Source organism: Cervus elaphus, chromosome 8 (genome assembly GCF_910594005.1).
Source record: "Cervus elaphus chromosome 8, mCerEla1.1, whole genome shotgun sequence".
Lineage (NCBI taxonomy): Eukaryota > Metazoa > Chordata > Mammalia > Artiodactyla > Cervidae > Cervus > Cervus elaphus.
Genome location: NC_057822.1, coordinates 42,125,388 through 42,148,787, shown reverse-complemented (window position 1 = coordinate 42,148,787; position 23,400 = coordinate 42,125,388). Strand labels below are relative to the sequence as shown.

The window sequence follows — 23,400 nt, the reverse complement described above, 5'->3', positions numbered from 1 at the left end:
TATACTGGATTCCCTTGACCAGTGGAGACTTGGAACCATGAAGTTCCAGGAGGGAGCTGTTTTCACTCCTATGTTCAACCTCAAACCAACCTGTCACAGATTTATCAAGGAGGAGGAAGATGGCCTTAGTTCATTTCATGCTCCAGGAATAGTTCTAGGCGTGCATTCGTCTAGTGGACAAGAACGTGGTCACCGGAGCCAGATGGCTTGTGTTTGGATCCCAGCTCTACTATTTGTTGTGTGATCTTCATTAAAATTATTTCAAACTTCTCTGTGCTTCAGCTTCCTCACCTATCAATAGGGGATTAATTTACTTATCTCACATGATTGTCATGAGGGTCACCTGAGTTGATGTGGTTAAGCGAGTACTTTAGAAAGGTGCCTACGCTCTGGAAGGGCTCTGCAAGTGGGGGTCGTGTTAGTACTGGCCTTATGATTATGCCCAGGAATGTAAATTCTCTAAACCGTCACAGTAAATAGAAAACTGAGTCTAGATTACCACTGTAGCTCTGGTAATTTAAAAAAAAAAAAAGAACAAAATTAGGAGGACTCAGATGGACGAAGCATGGAGACACAGTCAGATGATTTGAAAAAGCCATTAGACTTTAACTGTCTTTGGCCTGATGTCACAAGCCTAGAAAACGCAAACACTTGGCCTCTGAGATTTGTTGGACCGGCCTGATTCTATGATCTGTATCTGTAACAAGATATTTATTCATCAGTCACCTTGCGCCATCTATAGGTCAGTATGGTTTATTACAATATCTGACGAGCAGACACAAAATGATCGACTTGATTTTTAAAAACTACTCACACCTTCCACATGCTCAGGAAAGCCTTTCTCATTTCTTTGGTTTGTTCTTTGCTTTTGTTTTTGGTAGATGCAGTGCTTTTCGTGACTATCAATAATCCTCTCTATGGAACAGGGGGAGAAATTTCGCCTTGAGATGCAGCTGTGAGTGAGGAGGGCATTGCATGCCCGGATTCCATTTGCTCACATGTTCCTCATAACCAGGAAATCCTTCCTTCTGTGTTAAATGACCAAGACGTCATTTAAAAAATCCGGTGAGGCTTGCATTTTCCCACAGTAAGGGGGATGAACCAGGAATTGGAGCAATTTCTGCTTTCTGTTGTCCTGGTGTTTTATTCTTAGCACCGGCTGGCATAGGGAAGGCCACTGATCGGGATGCAGGGAACCCTAAGTGCTGTAAGGGGCAATGCAGGCAGGGGAAATCAGGGAGGACTGTCTGGAGGGGGTGAGGTGGCTCTGGATTTTAGCAGAATGTGGGTGGCAGGAAAGGGGATGGCTGGTGGCAATGATGGCCTCTTGCCCTCTTTACTGTACTCTGTATTTACAGATCAAGAAGGCCTCATAATGTAAACAGAAGAAACGAGTTTCTCCTAAGTCTGCCTCATATCAAGCTTTTTCCTTTGGGTCTTCATGTCTTTGTCTCTTTCCTGTTTCCATTCTAAGTTCTCTTACCCTCTTCCTGGTCCAAACCATGCTAGTTTCCTTTAGTTTCTGGAAAGCACCATGCTCTCCATCAACAGAGGCTTTTGCATCAGCTGCCCACCCCCTACCCTCTGTCTGGAACCGTGCTTGTCGTGGTAACTCTTCTTCATCCTATAGATCTCAGCTGAAAAGTCACTTCCAGAAGGAGGCCCCGCCTGATCCCCTAGACTAGATGGAATCTCCTTGTACACGCGATGCTTTGCTTTCTTCGCTCTCCTTGGGAACTCCCGTCACACTTGCCAGGTTACAGGTCTAACCTCTGTCTTCTCTATACTGCAAGTATGGGGCTGTCTGTATCCCCATGGGCCAGGAAGAGGCCCATGCAAGGGTCAGGAAGGAAAAAAATCGCAGAAAAATGGTGCATCTTTCATTATAAAGTTTTCTTTGACGGTTTATTTTAGAGGCCAAGCTAACACTGCCCAGTCACCAATGCATGGTAGTATTGGTGTGGGAGAATGTTGTGGGTACCGTTTTCTCAGTCCAGAAATGGGGCAGGTGCTCTGGTGGCACTCTGGGCAGAGGAGGCGCAGTGCTCTAGGGTGGAACTTCTGCCCCTGGGGATGGAGTAGGATGGTGACTGCGCAGGGTGGGGGTGGGCGGCGGGGGGCAAGTGCTGGTTGGAACATGATAAGACCCTCAGCTCAGAAAAAGGGAAAGTGGACTGTCCCCCTTCAATTAATAGGGAAAAGCCATTTCCCAGAGTGCAGAGGAGAACTGGAAAGATGGATTATGTCTGTAGTGCAATCTTTAAAATATACACAGTGCTCGCTTCAGCAGCACATATACTAAAATTGGAATGATGCAGAGAAGATTAGCATGGCCCCTGCGCAAGGATGACACGCAAATTCGTGAAGCGTTCCATATTTTTAAAATAAAAAAAGAAAAAAAAATAAAATATACACAATATTATATAATAAGCTATACATAAACCACAAAGACGACTGTGCAGAGGCTTAAATGGGTTGACTCCAACTGTGGTTCCAAGCATTATGAGCTGAGAGGAGATAGGGTGGGAAAGGCTAAGTGACCCAGTTCTAAGCCTCATCTTTTGTCTTATCTCGCATATAATAAATCTTGAGGTCTTGATAATGTATATACTATTTTGGAGATGAGAAAGAGAAAAGGTATCCTGTGAGGTTAATTTGGCTGCGGTATTTAGGGTGTATTAGATAAGACTGGTCCGGGACAGAGGGGTGCGTGTTAGGGCTGGAATGGACTCCACGAAGCAGTGTTTGAAGGAAGACCTAGGACTCAGGGTCTCTGGGGTGCTAAGGGTCCCAGTGGGGCATCTGGCTTAGTACTTAGTGTCAGGATAGTCCTGTGAGTGTCCTGCCAGGATTATTTGAGGCTCATGAGAGAACTGCTTTGGGCTGCCAGCAGGAAGCACCTGGCTTGGCAAAGCTGGGACAAAAGTAGGAACTGGTGTTAGCATGCCATCCTGGTCGTTTGATTGGCCAAAGAGATGTGAGATTGACCAAGAGGAGGGTAGGACGCTAGGTCTTGAGGGCTATACTATGATAAGAGTATGTTCTGTGGGTAATGAAGTCAAGGCACAAGGAAGCTCCCTGACTCTCTTTTAAGTTTTATGAAAACCCTCAGAGGCTCAGAGGGAGTTGCTTAGGATGTAGCCATGGAGTTGACTATGATCTTTGAATCCAGCCTGGCTAACACCACATTGCTTATTTTGACAAGGGAAAACCCCAAATGCTGGATATAGGAACATGTACTGGGTTTTTTTTATTGGCCATATGGTTGGCTCTCCTAAGGGAAATGTTTCATTGTCAGGTAGCAGGTCATGTTCTAAAGCCATTCCTTGCTAGTCAAGTTCTTCAAAGTTTCTTCTTAGGAGCTACCCCTTGGAAAGAGCACTGACCTGGCAGGGGAGAGTCTGGTTTCTACTCCCAGCCTCACTACTCTGAAACTACGTCCATGAACAAGTCACTTCACCCACCTGGAACCCAGTTTCCTCCCTATAGCTTCCATCTCTCACATCTTATAACTCTAAATGTGGTACAGTCACTAGAGATAGTGATGAAGCTCATCTTGGTTCTAGAAAACAAATACAGGTTCTAGAAAACAAATATATTGCTATGATGGACTGTGTCCCCTTAAAATTCATATGTTGAAGCCCTAACTCCAAAGAGCAAAATAAACTCGACTCTGGGATAGAAGATACTCCTCAGCTGTGACAGTTATAGTCTGTGTCTCCTAAAGCCCTAGTGATTTGCCTGAGATGTTTTCCCTGACTCCAACCAGTTCCCTGATGCCAACTGGGTCTCCAACAATTTACCCCATCTACCTGGAGTTAGCATCAGATCCCACAAGTTAAAGGACTACCCCCTTTTCAGATGTCAGTTGCAAGTTCTGAGCCACCTGTCCTCTGATCAACTAGCTATAAATTGGGGATTCCGATGATCCTCTCCTCAGGTCTGACAATTTGCTAGAATGGCTCATAGAACCCAGGGAAACTTTATGCTTACTGGTTTATTAGGGCTTTGTAGGTGGTACAGTGGCAAAGAATCTACCTGTCAATGCAGGAGACGCAAGAGACTTGGGTTCAATCCCTGGGTCGAGCCTCAGGGTCCCTGTGGGGAGTCCCAGGGAGCTGATGACTCCAAGTGATAGTAACCATGTGTCCATGGACTTGATCTGGGCCTTGGGTGTCTGTGGGGCAACAGCAGGTCTTGCCTGGGCTTTCTTGGTGCAATAAGATGTTGACATTACTCAGTGGGATGGAGAAGGCAGGGCCAACGGCCAGTTGCATGCTCCTGTGAACACACTGTGTCTGGTTCCTGCTGTGAGCCCGATACATGGGTACCAGGAAAGCCCCAGGCTCTGCAGGCCGATCTTCCGAGGCCTGCAGTGAAACCTTCTTTATTCTCGTTCCTGTTTTTGCAAGTATGTCTAATTTGGAAAGAGATCACACTGTCATCTGACTCCGCATTGTACTCTCAAAACTGTGTGTTAAGCAAAAGTATTTCCTTCTCTTTTATCTGGCATTCACCCAACAAAATCAGAGTTCCGAATGTCACGCCAAAGGCACTTGCCAAGGAATCTTGAAGATGAAGGATTTTTCCAAATTCTCATAGAAAAAATTATTTCATTTTACAGAAGTTTTTAATTTTTTTAAGAGTTTTTGTTTTTGACGTGGACCATTTTTTAAAGTCTTTCACTGAATTTGTTACAATTTTGCTTCTGTTTTATGTCTTGGTCTTTGGCCCCAAGGCATGCGGGATCTTAGCTTCTTGACCAGGGATCAACCCCCTACCCCCTGCATTGGAAGGTGAAACCTTAATTACTGACTGGATCACCAGGACGTCACCTAGAAACAGATATCTTAAAAAGTACGAACATCTAAAATGTGTAATTTATGGGCCAGATAGATTTTTCTATATTTAGAATTTTTGATTTTCCAGGATGTCTGAGATTTTATTGGTTAGTGCATACAAGATTGCATACATATATTTTATCTCCATAGGAGAATAAACTCTTTTCACCCATGTCAGAGGCATTTAAAAAAACAAGATTACCTTGCTAATGAAAATATTTATTATAAGAAGAATTAAAAACTATAGCGACTTTCCAAGTGGTGCTAGCGGTAAAGAACTTGCCTGCCAATGCAGGAGATATAAGAGAAGAGGGGTCAATGTCTAGGTGGGGAAGAGCCCCTGGAGTAGAAAATGGCAACCCACTCCAGTATTCTTGCCTGGAGAATCACATGGACAGATGAACCTGGTGGGCTACAGTCCATAGGGTCGCAGAGTCGGACATGACTGAAGCGACTTAGCACACATGCATTAAAAACTATAACACTTGGAATTAGTTGGAGTACTGTGTAAGCACACAGCATGACATTTTTATACATGTACAGATGTTGACGCCTGCATCTAATTCACTTCTGAATCCTTCACAAACCTCACTCACTACTCGATGCATGATACAGCCTTGCTAAAGCTTTGTTGAATTAGTTTTTTTTAAAAGTAAATAGTCTGAACCACTTATTTGCATACCTCTGGAGTTACCTTAACAGAAATGGGAGCCTTATTCAAAACAGACTAAGAGAAAGACCCAAGGGAGCACAGATTTTCAACTTGTGGTTTCCGATATTCACAGTTCATGGGTGCCTATTGCTTGCTGTCTTTTGACACTTCCACATTCAGTACAGTGCAGTTCCTTGCTTTGATCTATTTTCTTTTATGCTTCACTGAGCATGTAGTTGCAGGCCAGGTGTTAAAAGCCATCCATAGGGGCCAGCTGTCTGGTGGTAGATCTGAAAAGAAGGAGCTATTACTCCCTGAGACACTCACTGAGTCACTCACTCTGGAGGTGAGGACAGCCCAGCTTCAGCTTTCCGAATTTCTGTTCTCCCCTGAGGCTCTCAAAATCTGTCAGAATTCTTGGTTGTAGGCAATGCAAACAGACATCAGCTGATTTAGCCTCACTGATTAAAATGGCATTGGGCTGCTTGTAGGGTTGCTGGCAGAATAGGGGATCCAGGCTTGGAGGTAGAGGAGCAAGGCCCCATACCCACAGTCGTGCCTCTCCGAGGTCGGGGGAGGGCACCCCTGCCCCTGCCAGATGCTGTTCTCTCTTGCTGACGTGACAGCACTTCTGCGCCAGGTAGAGGATGGGGACAGCGTATAACCGCTTCTGCCTTGGAAATGTGATCTTGCCACCACCTCTGGAGAGGGAGGGCCTCAGAGTCACCTCTTCTTTGCATCACTAGCACTGGATTCACAGTCCAGAGTGGTGCTTCTGATTGGTGGGTCCTGGATCCTAGACCCATAGCTATTGCAGGGGGTTCCTGGAAAGGTAATGTCTGGCATTTCAGTTTTTATAATGGCGAGTGGGCTCTGCCTTTCTTGAAGACTCATCAGAAAGGCAACTCCTCAAATAAATCGTAGGCAACTAAAAGAAATGACAACTGTCCATGATATGAACTAAACTATACCAACAACGGGCTTCCGAGGTGGCTCAGTGGGTAAAGAATCTGCCTGCAGAGCAGGAGCTGCAGATGTGGGTTTGATCACTGGGTTGGGAAGATCCTCTGGAGTAGGAATGGCAACCTTCTCCAGTATTCTTGCCTGTGAAGTCCCGTGAAAGGAGCCTGAGGGGCTACAGTCCATGGAGTCCAAAGAGTCAGACATGGCTGAGACGACTGAGCACTCATACCAAAGTCACCTCCTCTAAGAAAGAGGATTAAAAACTTTACTGTACGTAGACTCTTAAAAACCAAGCCAAAACAAAAACTACCAGTAGTAACCATGATAGCAAGGAGATACTTTATTTCTTGCCTTTGAAAATCCTGCTTATAATGAGAACCATTTCAAATGTAGCTGTTTATAATTGACTATATGAGGAGATTTTAATTTTGTCTAAATATTTTACTTAAGGGTTTTGATTTTTCTTTCTCCCCTTTAGAAATCTATATTATTGGTGGGCTATGTTATCAGGTTGGTGTGGGTTACTTTTCATTCATGGAGGTAGATAAATTATATATAGGGATTATGCTTCTAGAGACTTCCAAATGGAAGAACTTCAATCCTTAAAATCTCTGTGGGGATAATCAGGTTTTTCTTAACTCATTTAGTTAATATCTCCTTGGATTGAACAAGAAGTCAGAATTAGAGCCTAATAGGCCATTTCAATTTAGATGGGAAAAAAAGTGTCCTATTTCATTAGGTTTGTACTATGTCACTTTGTCACCAAAGGTTTCCAGGTCATATAATTTCACTCGTACACAGAGGTGCAGACTCAGTGGGCATGGCGTGTAGTGATGAGAAAAGGAGTGATACGGTGGAAAGGGTGAGAAGTCAGGAATGGAGGTTCCTGAAATGTGCTGGACAAGGTTACCCCCCAGAGAGCGGCCTCCCAGCCTAAACCCTGCTGATGTTGGACCAGTTATTTCAGACAGTCCAACAGAGTCCAAAACATTGCTACAGATGAATTGGGGTTGTCTGAAATGATCTTCACCTCCTCATTGACAATAGCAAGTCTTGATCCAAGGGAACATAGGGAGTAGATATTAATATATACACACATATATAATACTTATATACATCATTGTTTAATTAATTAGTGAATTAATTCACCTTGTAACTATTTGCTGCTGCTGCTAAGTCGCTTCAGTCGTGTCCGACTCTGTGCGACCCCATAGACGGCAGCCCACCAGGCTCCCCCGTCCCTAGGATTACTAAGACCCTATTATGTACCAAGCATCACAGTGTTTTACAGTTGCTACCTCATCTAATAATCCCTCTAACAACCCCATCCTCTGTAGATCTAATTCCTTCCCCTATTTGAAAGATAAGACCGAGGTTCAGAGAGCTCAAGAGGCAGAAGAACCTGAATCCACATCACTTGTCTCCAAAGTCTGTGATTGTGGTCACTGTTTCTTGTGATCTGAATACCACCTCTGAATACTTAGGTGACCAGTAGACAGTATCTACCCTCCGTGGTGGTTGGACACCAGAAAAGAAAAGAGACATCACCATACGGTGTGATTTATTCTATAACTCTACTGTGCGGATTTTGAGGTTTGTGCTTGCTCAGTCGTGTCTGACTCTTTGCAACCCCTTGGACTGTAACCCACCAGGCTTCTCTGTCCATGGGATTATCGAGCAAGAATACTGGAGTGGGTTGCCATTTCCTACTCCAGGGATCTTCTTGACCCAGGGATCGAACCTGCATCTCTGCATTCTCTGCAGCTCACTGCATCGGCAGGCAAATTTTTTACCACTGAGCCATCTGGGAAGCCCAATACTGTTGTATCAGGAGCCCAGAGAAGAGATATCTAAGCCAGGCAAGGTTTGGATAGGACGTAGTTCATGAAGGTTTTTATGTTTTTGAAGGTTTTTATGTTTTTTAAGGTTCTTCTTTTTTTTTTTTTAGTGATAAAATTTGGTAATGAGTTTGATGTCTTTTTAATTAAATTAATTAATTTGTTTATTTAGGCTGCACACTGTGGCATGTGGGATCTTAGTTCCCTGACCAGGGATTGAATCTGTGCCCCCTACATTGGAAGCTTGACCTCTTCACCACTGGACCACCAGGGAAGTCCCCACGGAGGTTTTTTTTGAAGGAGGTAAAATGAGCTAAGCGATGAAGGATGACCAAGATGTTTCACAGGGAAAAGATATGTACAAGCATACAAGTGTGACGTGGAACTGGCACACACCTGTTTCATGGCTCGTGTGCATAAAAGGAGACACACACAGAGGAGAATCTGAAACACGGCTAGAAAGATATGCAGAAGTGTAGGTGAAGAAAGGGTACAGATTTGAGAACCACTTGGGGAGTAGATTCAGCAGAACTTGGTGACTGATTATATATGAGGAATGTGGGATCCATAAATTTTTAAAAGGAGTATCTTTTAGAGTAGTATTAGGTTTACAGGAAAACTAAGAGGAAACAAAGATTTCCCATATACCCACCCCCACCATGTACATAGTCTTCCCATTACAAACATCCCCCAACTAGAGTGGCACATTTATTATACAGATGAACCTATGTTGACACATTACTATTCAAAACCTGTAGTTTACATTAGGATTCACTCTTGGTGTACACTGTATGTGTTTGGACAAATGCGTAATGGCGTGTACCCTTTATTATAGTACCATATACTTATATATATCTTTGTTTAATTCATTGCCCTTCAAATTATCTGTGCTCCATCTGTTTATCCTTCCTTCCTTAATACCCCCTGACAACAATATCCATTGTCTGGACCCACCACAGTTTATTTATCCACTTATTTACTAGAGGATATCTTAGTTGCTTTCATTGTTGTTGTTCAGTTGCTAAGTTTGTTTGACTCTCTGTGACCCCATGGACTGCAGCATCCCAAGCTCCTTTTTTCTTCACTATCTCCTGGATTTTGCTCAAAGTCATGTTCTTTGAATCGGTGATGCTATCTAACCATCTCATCTTCTGGCGTGTCCTTCTCCTATTGCCTTCAGTTTTTCCCAGCATCAGGGTCTTTTCCAATGAGTCAACTCTTCGCATCAGGTGGACAAAGTATTGAAGCTTCAGCTCAAGCATCAGTCCTTCCAATGAATTCAGGATTGATTTCCTATAGGATTGACTGGTTTGATCTTTCAGTCCAAGGCACTCTCAAGAGCCTTCTCCAGCACCAAAGTCTTCTTTATGGTCCAACTCTCACATCTGTACTTTACCACTGGAAAAACATAGCTTTGACTATACAGACTTTTGTCAGCAAAGTGAGGTCTCTGCTTTTGAATATTCTGTCTAGGCTTGTCAAAGCTTTTCTTCCAAGAAGCAAGTATCTTTTAGTTTCATAGATACCATGGCTATAGTCACCATCTGCAGTGATTTTGGAGCCCAAGAAAATAAAATCTGTCACTGTTTCCACTTTCCCTGCTTCTATTTGCCATAAAGTGATGGGACCGGATGCCATGATCTTAGTTTTTTGAATGTTGAGTTTTAAGCCAGCTTTTTCACTCTCCTCTTTCATCCTCATCAAGAGTTTCTTTAGCTCCTCTCCACTTTCTGCCATTAGAGTGGTATCATTTGTGTATCTAAGGTTGTTGATATTTCTCCTGCAATCTTTATTCCAGCCTGTGATTCATCCAGCCCAGCATTTCACATGTGTACTCTAGGGTCAGACATGACTTAGTGACGAACACACATACACACACAAACACACACACACTGCATATAAGTTAAATAAGCAGGGTGACAATATACAGCTTTATTGTACTCCTTTTTCAACTTTGAACCAATCAGTTGTTCTATGTCTGGTTCTAACTATTGTTTCTTGACCCACACACAGGTTTCTCAGGAGACAGGTAAGGTGGTCTGGTACTCCTATCTCTTTAGGAATTTTCTGCAGTTTGTTGTGATCCACACAAAAGCTTTAGCATAAACAATGAAGCAGAAGTAGATGCTTTTCTGGAATTCCCTTGCTTTCTCCAGGATCCAATGAATATTGGCAATTTGATCCCTAGTTCCTCTGCCTCTTCAAAACCAGCTTGGAAGTTCTTGGTTCACATAGTGCTGAAGCCTAGCTTGAAGGGTTTTGAGCATTACCTTCCTTGCACGTGAAATGAGTGCAATTGTACAGTAGTTTGAACATTTTTTGGCATTGCCATTCTTTGGGGTTGGAATAAAAACTGAACTTTTCCTGTCCTTTGGCCACTGCTGAATTTTCCAAAGGTGACTCAAAACTGACATATTGAGTGCAGCACTTTAACAGCATCACCTTTTAGGATTTTAGATAGCTCAGCTGAAATTCCATCACCTCCACTAGCTTTGTTTATGGTAATGCTTCCTAAGGCTCTCTTGACTTCACACCCCAGGATATCTGGCTCTAAGTGAGCGACCATGCCATCGTGGTTATTCGGGTCATTAAGACTTTCCTTGTATAGTTCTTCTGTGTATTCTTGCCACTCGTCTTAATCTCTTGTTTCTGTCAGGTCCTTACTATTTCTGTCCTATATTGTGCCCATCCTTGCTCGAAATGTTCCTTTGATAGCTCCAATTTCTTTGAAGAGATCTGTAGTCTTCCCCACTCTATTGTTTTCCTCTACTTCTTTGCATTGTTCATTGAACAGGGCCTTCTTACCTGTCCGTTCTCTTCTCTGGAACTCTGCATTCAGTTGGGTATGTTTCCTTTTCTGCCTTGCCTTTTACTTTTCTTGTTTCCTCAGCTCTTTGTAAAGCCTCCTCAGACAACCACTTTGCCTTGTTGCATTTCTTTTTATTGGGGATAGTTTCGGTCACTGCCTCCTGTACAATGTTATGAACATAGTTCTTAATACACTCAGTCTACCAGATTCCAAGTTTTAGCAGTTATGAATAAAGTTGCTATAAGTATCAGTGAGCAGATTCTTGTGTGAACATAGAGTTTTCATCTACTTTGGGTAAAGAAGAAGACGTATGATTGCTGGATCATATGGTCAGAGTATGTTTAGTTTGTTAAGAAATCACAAAACTATCTCCTAAAGTGGCCGTACCATTTTGCATTCCCACCAGCAGTGAATGAGGGTTCCTGTTGCTCCTCACCAACTTCTGGTGTTGTTAGAGTTCTGCATTTTGGCCATTCAAATTGTGTAGTGGTATCTTATTGCTTTAATTGACATTTTCCCTGATAACATATGATGTGGAACATCTTTTCATATGCTTATTTGCCATCGGTATATTTTCTCTGATGAGGTATCTTTGAAGGGCTTTGGTGCATTTTCAGACTGGACTGTTTCTTTTCTTATTGTTGACTTTTAAAGGTTCTTTGTGTATTTTGGAGAACAGTATTTTATCAGATGTGTCTTTTGCAAATATTTCCTCCCAGTCTGTGGCTCGTCTTCTCATTATTTTGACATTGTATTTCACAGAGCAGAAGTTTTAAATTTTAATGAGCTCTAGTTTATCAATTATTTCTTTCATGTATTATGCCTTTGGTGTTGTTTCTGAAAAGTCATTACCATACCCAAGGAGCCATATCCTAGATTGTCTCCTATGTTATTTTATAGGGGCTTTATAGTTTGAAGTTTTAAATTTGGGTCTATGATCCATTTTGATTTATTTTTTGTAAATAGTGTAAAGTTTGTGTCTAGAGTCTTTCTTTCTTTTTTTTTTTTTTGCATATGGATGTCCAGTTTTTCCAGCACCATTTGTTGAAAATAGTGTCTTTGCTCCACTATATTGCTTTTGATCCTTTGTCAAAGATTAGTTGACTATATTTATATGTGCCTGTGTCTGGGTTAAATTATTATTTTATTCATAGTGTTAGTGGGCACCTGCTTTATACCAAGTACGGTAGTAAATTTTGGAAATATAGGCTATAATAGGAGAGATGTCATCCCTGTTCTCATGGATTGTACAGTGTATGGAAAAGAAAGGATCAAAGATATCCTAAGATTTGTAGTTTGGATGATGGGTCAGGAAACCCAGAAGCAGCACTAGGTTGATGTGGGAAGATGCTTAGTTTTGGGGAGTTTGACATTTCTTTGTTTCATAAAAAACAGCCAGTAGGTAGTTGGGCATTCAGATGTGGAGCTAGGAGACCTTGAGCTTGAGCTATAGATTTGGGCACCATCTTGCATGGATATGGTAGTAGAGACCATGCATGTAAGTGTGATTGCCCAAGGAATGTGTATGGGGTTGGTGGGGAAGGGAAGGAGTCAGACAATGGAATTCTGAGGAACTCTAGCATTTACAGGAAGAGGAATGGAAAGGACTACAGAGAAATTGCAAACCGGTGGTCAGGGAGGTAGGAGGGAACAGTGAGAGAGTCATGCTGTGGAAGCAAAGTTGTTATGAACTGAATTGTGCCCCTCTCCCCCTCCCCCACACCAAAATTCATTTGCTGAGGCCCTAATTCCCAATGGACTGTGTTTAGAGGTAGACTTTAAGGAGATAAGTCACTCAGTCGTGTCTGACTCTTTGCGACCCCATGGGCTGTAGCCTACTGGGCTCCTCTGTCCATGGGATTTTCCAGGCAAGGGTACTGGAGTGGGTTGCCATTTTCTTCTCCAGGGGATCTTCCCACCCAAGGAATCAAACCCAGGTCTCTCGCATTGTGGGCAGATACATTGGGCTTTCCTGGTGGCTCAGATGGTAAAGAATCCACCTGCGATGTGGGAGACCTGGGTTTGATCCTTGGGTTGGGAAGATCCCCTGGAGGAGGGCATGGCAACCCACTCTAGTATTCTTACCTGGAGAATCCCCATGGACATAGGAGCCTGGCTACAGTCCATGGGGTCACAAAGAGTCAGACACGACTGAGCGACTAAACACAGCAAAGGTTATATTAAGTCATAATGATGGGACCCTAGCCCAATAGGACTAGTGTCTCTATAAGAGGAAGAAAAGACACCAGAGATTGCTCTGTCACACTCCACATGCATAGAGGAGAGGCTATGTGAGAACTCAGAGGGGCTTCCCAGTGGCGCTAGCGGTAAAGAACCTGCCTGCCAGTGCTGGAGATATGAGACATGGGTTTGATTACTTGGGTTGGGAAGATCCCCCGGTACTCTTGTCTGGAGAATCCCATGGACAGAGGAGCCTGGCGAGCTACAGTCCATGGAGTCGCAAAGAGACGGACATGACTGAAGCGATTTAGCACACATGCGTGAAGACTCAGAGAGACAGTGTCATCCCTAAGTCAGGAAGAGAGGCCAAACTGGGAACCAGCCCTGTCAGAACCTTGATCTTGGTGATTTAGCCTCCAGAACTATGAGAAAGCAAATGTCTGTTGTTTGAGCCACCCAGCCTATGGTATTTTGTTATGGAAAGTTGAGCAACTCCAAGGGAGGAGAGAGTTTCAAGGATTATTTAAAGAGAGATAAATGTCAACAAAGGTAAGAGTAGACATGTGCCCTCTGAATTTGGTAATCCTGTGACCCTAGCAAGAGCAAGGAAGGACCAAGGTGAGAAGACAGACTGCAGTGAGTTTAAGGATTACATCAGCAGGAGGAGGGGACCACATGTTTTATACACAAGCATAGCCTACAGCAATATGTGAAAACTTCCAGATGTTCAAGCCGGTTTTAGGAAAGGCGGAGGAACCAGAGATCAAATTGCCGATATCTGCTGGATCATCGAAAAAGCAAAAGAATTCCAGAAAAACATCTATTTCTGCTTTATTGACTATGCCAAAGCCTTTGACTATGTGGATCACAATAAACTGTGGAAAATTCTGAAAGAGATGGGAATACCAGACCACCTGACCTACCTCTTGAGAAACCTACATGCAGGTCATGAAGCAACAGTTAGAACTGGACATGAAACAACAGACTGGTTCCAAATAGGAAAAGGAGTACGTCAAGGCTGTATATCGTCACCCTGCTTATTTAACTTATATGCAGAGTACATCATGAGAAATGCTGGGCTGGCAGAAGCACAAGCTGGAATCAAGATTGCCAGGAGAAATATCAATAACCTCAGATATGCAGATGACACCACACTTATGGCAGAAAGCGAAGAAGAACTAAAGAGCCTCTTGATGAAAGTGAAAGAGGAGAGTGAAAAAGTTGGCTTAAAGCTCAACATTCAGAAAACTAAGATCATGACATCCGGTCCCATCACTTCATGGCAAATAGATGGGGAAACAGTGGAAACAATGGCTGACTTTATACCCTTGGACTCCAAAATCACTGCAGATGGTGATTGCAGCCATGAAATTAAAAGATGCTTGCTCCTTGGAAGGAAAGTTATGATCAACCTAGACAGCATATTAAAAAGCAGAGACATTACTTTGCCAACAAATGTCCATCTAGTCAAGGCCATGGTTTTTTCCAGTGGTCGTGTATGGATGTGAGAGTTGGACTATAAAGAAAGCTGAGTGCCGAAGAGTTGATGCTTTTGAACTGTGGTGTTGGAGAAGACTCTTGAGAGTTCCTTGGACTGCAAGGAGATCCAACTAGTCCATCCTAAAGGAGATCAGTCCTGGGTGCTCATTGGAAGGACTGATGCTAAAGCTGAAACTCCAATACTTTGGCCACCTGACGTGAAGAGCTGACTCATTTGAAAAGACCCTGATGCCGGGAGGGATTGGGGGCAGGAGAAGAAGGGGACAACAGAGGATGAGATGGTTGGATGGCATCACCAACTTGATGGACATGGGTTTGGGCAGACTCTGGAAGTTGCTGATGGATAGGGAGGCCTGGCGTGCTGCAATTCATGGGGTTGCAAAGAGTCGGACACGACTGAGTGACTGAACTGAACTGAATAGCCTCCAGGCTGGAGTCTGGCAGCTCCTACCATCTGTGTTTGTAATTCTGTAAACTCTTTGTGCAGATTACCCCAGGGACCGGTTTTGCAGTGGTTCGTAATGATTGTGAACCATGTAGCAGGTTCACAATCATGCCTGCTGAATGGCCTTCCTCGGCCATGTGTCGGCTTAGGTATTAAATCATCTTGACCAGTGAGGCAGCCTTATGTAATAGTATGAGGGATGTGGATTTAGTGCTTTCTAGGCACCAGGCATTTGTCCTAAACCCTTTGCATTTATTTCCTCATGCAATTTTTATAGCAATTTTATGAATTAAGCACTATTATTATTATGCTAATTTTTCTTATGGAAAAATGAGCTATAGTTTCAAACAACCTGACCACAGGACTCAAGCCTTTAACCACTATATTCTGTAGCTCATATCCTTTTAGTATCTGCTTCCCAGGTGATTTGGTGGTAAAGAATCTGCCTGCCAATGCAGGAGACACAAGAGTTGCTGGTTCGATTCCTGGGTCAGGAAGATAGGAAATGGCAACTGCAGTATTCTTGCCTGGAGAATTCCATGGGCAGAGGAGCCTGGCAGTCTACAGTCCATGGGGTTGTAAAGAATCGGACATGGCTGAGAGACTGAGCATGCATATGCCTGTGTGCAGACCCCTGGATCTGCCCTGTGGAGGCTTGAGGAACTGACTTGTGTCCTCTGGGTCTCAGGATCCTAACATGCACTGTGTAGACTTTGGGGAAGATGATTCTCTAAGGTGCTTTGTGACTCTAATGGTCCATGATCTGATGGTTTGGACTAAATTATACTCTAGTGACCTGACATTAACCCCTGCAGAAAAGTTAACCAGAGGTTTTCAGTCAGGATCAGTTATCAGTCACCAAGGGGGGAAGGGGGGAGTGGGGTGAACTGGGAGATTGGGACTGACATATATACACTGTTGGTATTATGTACAAATAGATAACTAACGAGAACCTAATGTATAGCTCAGGGAACCCTACTCAATGCACTGTGGTGACCTAAAGGGGAACGAAATCCAAAAAAGAGGGGATATGTGTATACTTGCAACTGATTCACTTCCTTGTACAGCAGAAACTAGCACATTGTAAAGCGACTGTACTCCGATAAAAATTAATTTATAGAAAAGATCAGTTATCAGGGCCGTGAGAAGATCCTATATCGAGTGTCTTGCCTATGACACACCACCCCCTATTTATGCAGGCAGGGAACATGGGGAACCCCCAACAGTTAACAGGGAGTGGGGGCATGCACACAGGGTGACCGAGAGGCTTGATGTAGGCTCCACTTCAGGCAGGATGGTAGCGGCCTTGGGAGAAGCCCCCAGTTCTACCCCACGTAGCTGCTTCCACTAATTGGCTGGGAAGTGGGGAGAGTTCTGGCCGAGGGTCTGTGATCAAGAATTTCATGGAGGAGAACAATCAGCTGGTCACCACCACAGCTGTTGAAGGGTTTAACAGTGCCACTGCTCCTTGGGGCATGTAAGGGTCTGAGATAATTTTTCTTCCAGTGCCCTTGTCCATCTAAGCAATTTGATTAAAAGCATCTCACAGAAATTGATGGATCCATGTGATGTCCGTATGATTTGTCAATGAAGACATAGATTGGTGAGTAGAGAAGAGGTACTTAAGTATTTACTTATTGTCCTGTTATTGTACATGAAGATCCCTGGTTAGGTCTGGCAATCACTTTGTAATTTTTGTTGTCAAATTCATGATTCCTCGATAATTTTTTGTATCTGCCATGATAAAAAAGGTAGCAATGCTATTATCACGTTATGGCTCCTCAGAACCTGTTTGTATCGAAACTGTGTAGACCTTCTAGCTTCTGACATCTACTCATTTCATTTATTTAATGTCGATTACAGCATTAGTCAAGACACTGCATCATCCATCAGGCTGCCTGTGAATACTGGCTTCCAGTGCTTGTCGCACATGTTGTTATTGCACTTCTCTGAGAATGATCACAAATACAAGTCATACTCAGAGCGCACAGGAAAATGTGAACAATCATTTGGTTTTTGGTCATGTTCAGAATTTTGTTAAGGTGGAACAGCATATCTTTCAGTCGCATCTTCTTTTAAAATTTGTAGATCATTATCATTCCGTTCCTAGAACGTGATCTTCTTCCACGATGACTACACCTCCGTCTTTCATACACCACACAAGCTGGGAGGAGAGGCAAAGTGCTCATAGGCAGGTGGGGAACAGTGGTCTCATTCATGTAAGGAATCAGTGTCCCATGCCAGGCACAGCTTAATACCGACCCAAGAGAGCATGATGTCACCAGCCAGTTGGAGGCAGTGGCGGTGGGGGGTGCCTCACTTGGAAGGACCTGTAGTGGGAGGCAGAATGGTGCTGCGGGAGGGGTGCACAACATCAAGTGCGCCTGCCCCATCCTGCCTTCCTTCGTGCTATAGCTGGAGGCAGCACTTTGGTCAGGACATGAACAGATTAGAGTCTATGCACCTGTCTGCACATGTGGCTCAAACTGGAAGATTGGTTGGTAGTGGTCTGTTATTGTTTGCTATTGCTGCCATAACAGACTATCTATATATTTAGTGGCTTAAAGCAATTCATCTATTATCTCACAGTCAGAAGTCTGGGCGCTCAGGTAGTTCTCCATCCCAGATTTTCACAAGGCTAGAGTCAAGGTCTGGGCGGGTCTGTGATCCTCTCTGGATGCTCCAGGGGGGAATCTGCTCACAAGCTCATTCAGATGGTTGGCACAATTCAGCTCCATGTGGTTGTATGAATGAGGTTCCCATTTTCTTACTGGATGTTGACCAGGTGTCATTCTTAGCTAGAGGCCACCTGCATTCCCTGGCCCATGGCCTCTTTTCATCCATCGTCAATGCCAGCAGCAGTAGGCTGTCTTCCTCATGCTTTGAATCTCTTGGATTTTCCCATTTCATCTCTCTTGTCTTCTGCTTCTGGCTGGAAAAAGTTCTCTGCTTTTAAGGACTCATGTGATTAGATTGGGCCCACCTGGATAATCCAGTATACTCTAATTTCTGTAATTAAGGTCTATACCTTAATTCTATCTGCATAGTCCCTTCTGCCATATGACATAACAGGTTTAGAGGTTCTAGGGTTTGAAACATCTTTGAAGGCCATCATTCTGCCTACCCCTGGGATCGCTGGTAGCCCTAAAACCTGAGTTCTTCCTGTATCTGATATGAATAAGCTTCATCCAAATTAGAATGTTAGCACAATTCTGGCAGTTCAATACTGCTTGGACCTAGGAAAATAAGTCCCCTCCTGGCCAGCAGAAGCAATCTGCTTAGCAGTCCACCCTCTTGTAATGAACCCTGGCCATTGCATCTGGGGCCACCCCATGAGCATGGTCCCAGAGCTCCTTGGATCTTGTGGTCCCCTCTCCAGGTAGGTAGGGGGTTTGGGGCAGAGGGCTGGAATGTGTGAGAACATCCCCAAAGGGAGAAGCAGGGACAGACCAACATAAGTCCCTATTTGGGTTCCTGCCTAGATGGTACTGCTAATTCCATGGTACTGCTGGAGAAGAGCCTTGAGATGGGCCAGGATAGGGGCCTTGCTTACTTGGTTCCAAGGGCAAGACAGTGCTGCTTCCAGCAACTAAGCTGGTAAGAAGTTCACTTTGGTTTTCTTTGTGTAATATCTCCAGAGTGCAGGCCAATGGCCTGTTGGGTTTGTCCTGCTCAGGCAGCGGTGTCTAACAGAGCCTCCAGAGGCTTTCATTTCAGCCTTTGCTCAAGTTCCAGATATTGCTTCAGTAGCCCATACTGGATGGATGACCTTGGACAAATTACTTCATCAGGTGAGCCTGAGCAGTGAACTGAGGGCAATGATAGTGAACACCAACACTCAGGGCTGAGAGATATCACGGCTACTTTACACTCGTATCTGCCCTGTTATTTTCACCTTTTAATGTCGTGATGATCAAGTAAGTTGGCATATTGTAAAAACCCCTGGAATACAATAAGCAATCCACGTATGCTGTGTGCTCAGTCGTGTCTGACTCTTTGTGACCCCATAGCCCACCAGGCTCCTCTGTCTTTGGGATTCTCCAGGCAAGATACTAGAGTGGGATGACATTTCCTATCTTCCTAACCCAGGGATCAAGCCCATGGTCTCTTGCATCTCCTGCTTTGGCAGGCGGATTCTTTACCACTAAACCACCTGGGAAGCCCCCAAGCAGTCCAGACATTCAACAAGCATGAACTGAGCTGGTAACTGGTTAACAACTGGCTCTCTGGGGAAGAAGAGGAGGCGGACTTGGAATGTTGCCAATGGCCAGGGTGTACAGACACCCACCCAACTATCTTCAGACTAACAATATGGTGTCACTGAATGCGGAGCTGAGAAGTGATGCTAACCATTGGCCCCATGGGTAGGGGGAGCCAGATTCAGCACCCACCAGAAGAGTGAGCTCTTCACTTGTGCCAGTCATGGTGTTCACACTGGAGACACAATGATGCATATGATGGCGCTTATAGTTCTCCTCTTGGCGCTCTTTTCCCCTTCCCCAACTGAAAGTCCAAGTCTCCCAAATGCATTGTAAAGGAGACCTAGTTCTAGGTAGAGAAGCGTGAACCTGGTAACCTCTCAAGGTGTCTGTCAGCTCTTGCCTGAACCAGAAGAGGAAGTGTTATTTCTGGTTTCTTTGCAAGCCAGCAGTCTTGTTTCCACAGAGCTGAGTCGGGTAATATTAAAGCCAGAAGCGTGGCTCCTCTCATTGGTTTGGGGTTTGGTGTCGGTGGAGATATTTCATTTCCTGGAGGCCCATCCGGTCGCGCTAGTAGGGGAAGGTGCTGGCTCATCCATTCATTATCGTGAGGACTGAATGACCCTGGTGAGAACCAGAGTCATTTCCCAGTTGTCTGAGGTCTCACCCCTAACCACACTCACGCGTCATTCTCCTGAGCAGGGCGAGGATGCCGAGGGTTCCATTAAATTAGCATGTGTTGTTCTTAATACAGAAGCCATTGAACGGATATCAAGTGGGAGAGAGATTTTTTGCAGGTTGTAGAAGGAAGCAGGCTGTGAAACATCTATGTAGAATACTTGGAAATGCGTGAACTGGTAAAACTAGAGAGCAAGGAGAAGTAGGTTGTCTCTACCTCACCATCTTGAGTCACTGAACTCATGTACTGTAAGCTGTTTTATATCATTTCTCAGAAGCTAATCCCTTTTCTCACATTAAGTTTCCATGTAAGATGGTATTATGAGGGAAGGAAAGCATAATGCAAGTATTATTGTTACTGGTGTATAAAAAGCGCCATTAACACAACGTTTTAGGTCAACTATACTTCAATTTTTTTTTCTTTTTTTTTTTTTATTATTATTATTATTTTTTTCCAGTGGGTTTTGTCATACATTGATATGAATCAGCCATGGATTTACATGTATTCCCAATCCCGATCCCCCCTCCCACCTCCCTCTCCACCCGATTCCTCTGGGTCTTCCCAGTGCACCAGGCCGGAGCACTTGTCTCATGCATCCCACCTGGGCTGGTGATCTGTTTCACCATAGACAGTATACATGCTGTTCTTTTGAAATATCCCACCCTCACATTCTCCCACAAAGTTCAAAAGTCTGTTCTGTATTTCTGTGTCTCTTTTTCTGTTTTGCATATAGGGTTATCGTTATCACCTTTCTAAATTCCATATATATGTGTTAGTATGCTGTAATGTTCTTTATCTTTCTGGCTTACTTCACTCTGTATAATGGGCTCCAGCTTCATCCATCTCATTAGGACTGATTCAAATGAATTCTTTTTAATGGCTGAGTAATATTCCATGGTGTATATGTACCACAGCTTCCTTATCCATTCATCTGCTGATGGGCATCTAGGTTGCTTCTATGTCCTGGCTATTATAAACAGTGCTGCGATGAACATTGGGGTGCACGTGTCTCTTTCAGATCTGGTTTCCTCAGTGTGTATGCCCAGAAGTGGGATTGCTGGGTCATATGGCAGTTCTATTTCCAGTTTTTTAAGAAATCTCCACACTGTTTTCCATAGCGGCTGTACTAGTTTGCATTCCCACCAACAGTGTAAGAGGGTTCCCTTTTCTCCACACCCTCTCCAGCATTTATTGCTTGTAGACTTTTGGATAGCAGCCATCCTGACTGGCGTGTAATGGTACCTCATTGTGGTTTTGATTTGCATTTCTCTATAAAAATGTTTTTCTTTCTGGAGAAAAATATTAAAAAATAAAAAGGGCCATTAAAACGAAAGTTAATATCCGCCCTTCTTAATACACCCGAATGGAAATTAACATAAAAGCTGGGATCCTGACGGTGTGCATGTGTGTTTGTGTGTATAAACTTATAACAAAATTTATTTGGGATGTTTGAGATTATTTTATTTATTCATCTTTTAAACCACATGTGGAAAATTAAAATGTATATTCATGTGAGTTCAAGCTAAATACCTAAGTTTTAGAATAAAGGACAAATTCTCAGAAATTCAAAAGGGGTCTTCAATATAAATAGAAAGAACAAATTAAGACTCAAGGATAGTAGAAAGTAGAAAAAGAACTGCAGCTTCGTTTTGGAGCAGCATTTTGGGGATGAGTGGGGTGTTTGCTTTTATTTCACTAACATATAGGTGCCAGGTTTTTCCATTTTGGATAACTCAACTGATTTCTCATCTATCAAGGATTTAGCCTTGTAAGTTAGTTTCCACAATAGTGTTTACATTTAGTATAGAATAATATATCCTTTTCCAGGTTGGAGCTTTTGGGTTCAACATGGTAAATGTGCAATGTACATGTTTAGCTGCTCAGTTGTGTCTGATTCTTTGTGATCATTTGGACTGTAGCCAGGCAGTTTCCTCTGTCCATGGGCTTTTTCAGGCAAGAATACAGGAGTGGGTTGCCATTTCCTTCTCCAGGGGATCTTCCTGAACCAGGAATCAAACCTATGTCTCTTGTGTCTCCTGCATTGCAGGTGGATATTTTAATCACTGAGCCATGGGGGAAGCCCAAATCAACAATCTCCATTAGACATTAGACATGGCTCAGATGGTAAATAATCTGCCTGCAATGCAGGAGACCCGAGTCCAACCCTTGGGTTGGGAAGGAAATGGAGAAGGAAATGGCAACCCATTCCACCAGATCATTAGACATGGAGATAAATCTTATTGGATGTGAATGATTGAGGAAATGTGCACTAGGAATTGAATCATTATTTTGCTGCAATTTAAAAAAATCTCATACATTTTCCTTTTTTTCCTTGAGGTCTTGGAGACAGTCTGATCATTATAATTTTGCAATTACAATGAAAAATTAATATCTATTATGTGCTTTCTGTGAAGGTAGTATTACTCTTTGTTTCTGAAATGAATCTTTAATATTAAAAAGATATTCTAAAAGTTGGCTTATGTTGACAAGACATGGCGATAGGAAAACACGGGGCTCTGGGGTCAGCAAGCAGTAGAAATTCAATTGTGAACAATGAAGTGCCAAAATGTCATTGTAAGAGGATACTGTGATAATCTTGAATGCTATAGGGTAAGGTGCCCAAATTTTAAAATCATCAGTGACTTCTTTTTGTCTGAAAAATTCAAAGCAGGGAACAGGTGATATGATGGTGTGATATTATCAGTACTTTTTAAGACATATGTAGAAATATATAAAAGGTAGATTGGAAAAAGAGAGGATAGAAACATGAGTTAGGAGTAGGACTGCCAGATAAAGTACAAGGTGTCCAGTTAAATTTAAATTTCAGATAAGCAAAAAATATATATTTTTTAAGTTTAAGAATATCCCATGCAATATTTGGGACATGCTTGTACTAAAAAATATATTTGTGGTTTATCTCAAATTCACATTTAATTGAGTTGCCTGTATTTTTATTTGCTTCTGGTAGTCCTTATTTAGAAGGCTACTGCAAACTCCAAGTAAGAGGTAAGTAACAAGGGTCAGCCAGAGACTGCAGGAAGAGCCTGATAGAAGCGTATGAATGTGACAGAACTGAGGAAGGTAAAATCAACAGGATCTCACAACTGGGAAGAGAAATTATGTGGCTTGAAATACTGTAATATGGGAAGATGAGCTAGGATCTAATACACTAATTTTCTAATAGAAAATTTAGATATTTCAAAGAAAAAAATTGGTTAACTTGACATAGTGATTCTGTGAATTGATTGCCTTGACAAGTACAAAGATATAAACATTAAAAGAAATCATTGCAA

At 43.1% G+C, this 23,400-nt stretch overlaps 1 non-coding gene across 1 annotated transcript; it reads left to right on the top strand.

Annotated features, from left to right (window-relative positions):
* The first annotated feature begins 2,274 nt into the window (after positions 1-2,274).
* Positions 2,275-2,381, top strand: LOC122699051. Its single transcript, XR_006342537.1, has one exon. It is a non-coding gene; the product is annotated as a U6 spliceosomal RNA (small nuclear RNA).
* The last annotated feature ends 21,019 nt before the right edge of the window (positions 2,382-23,400 follow it).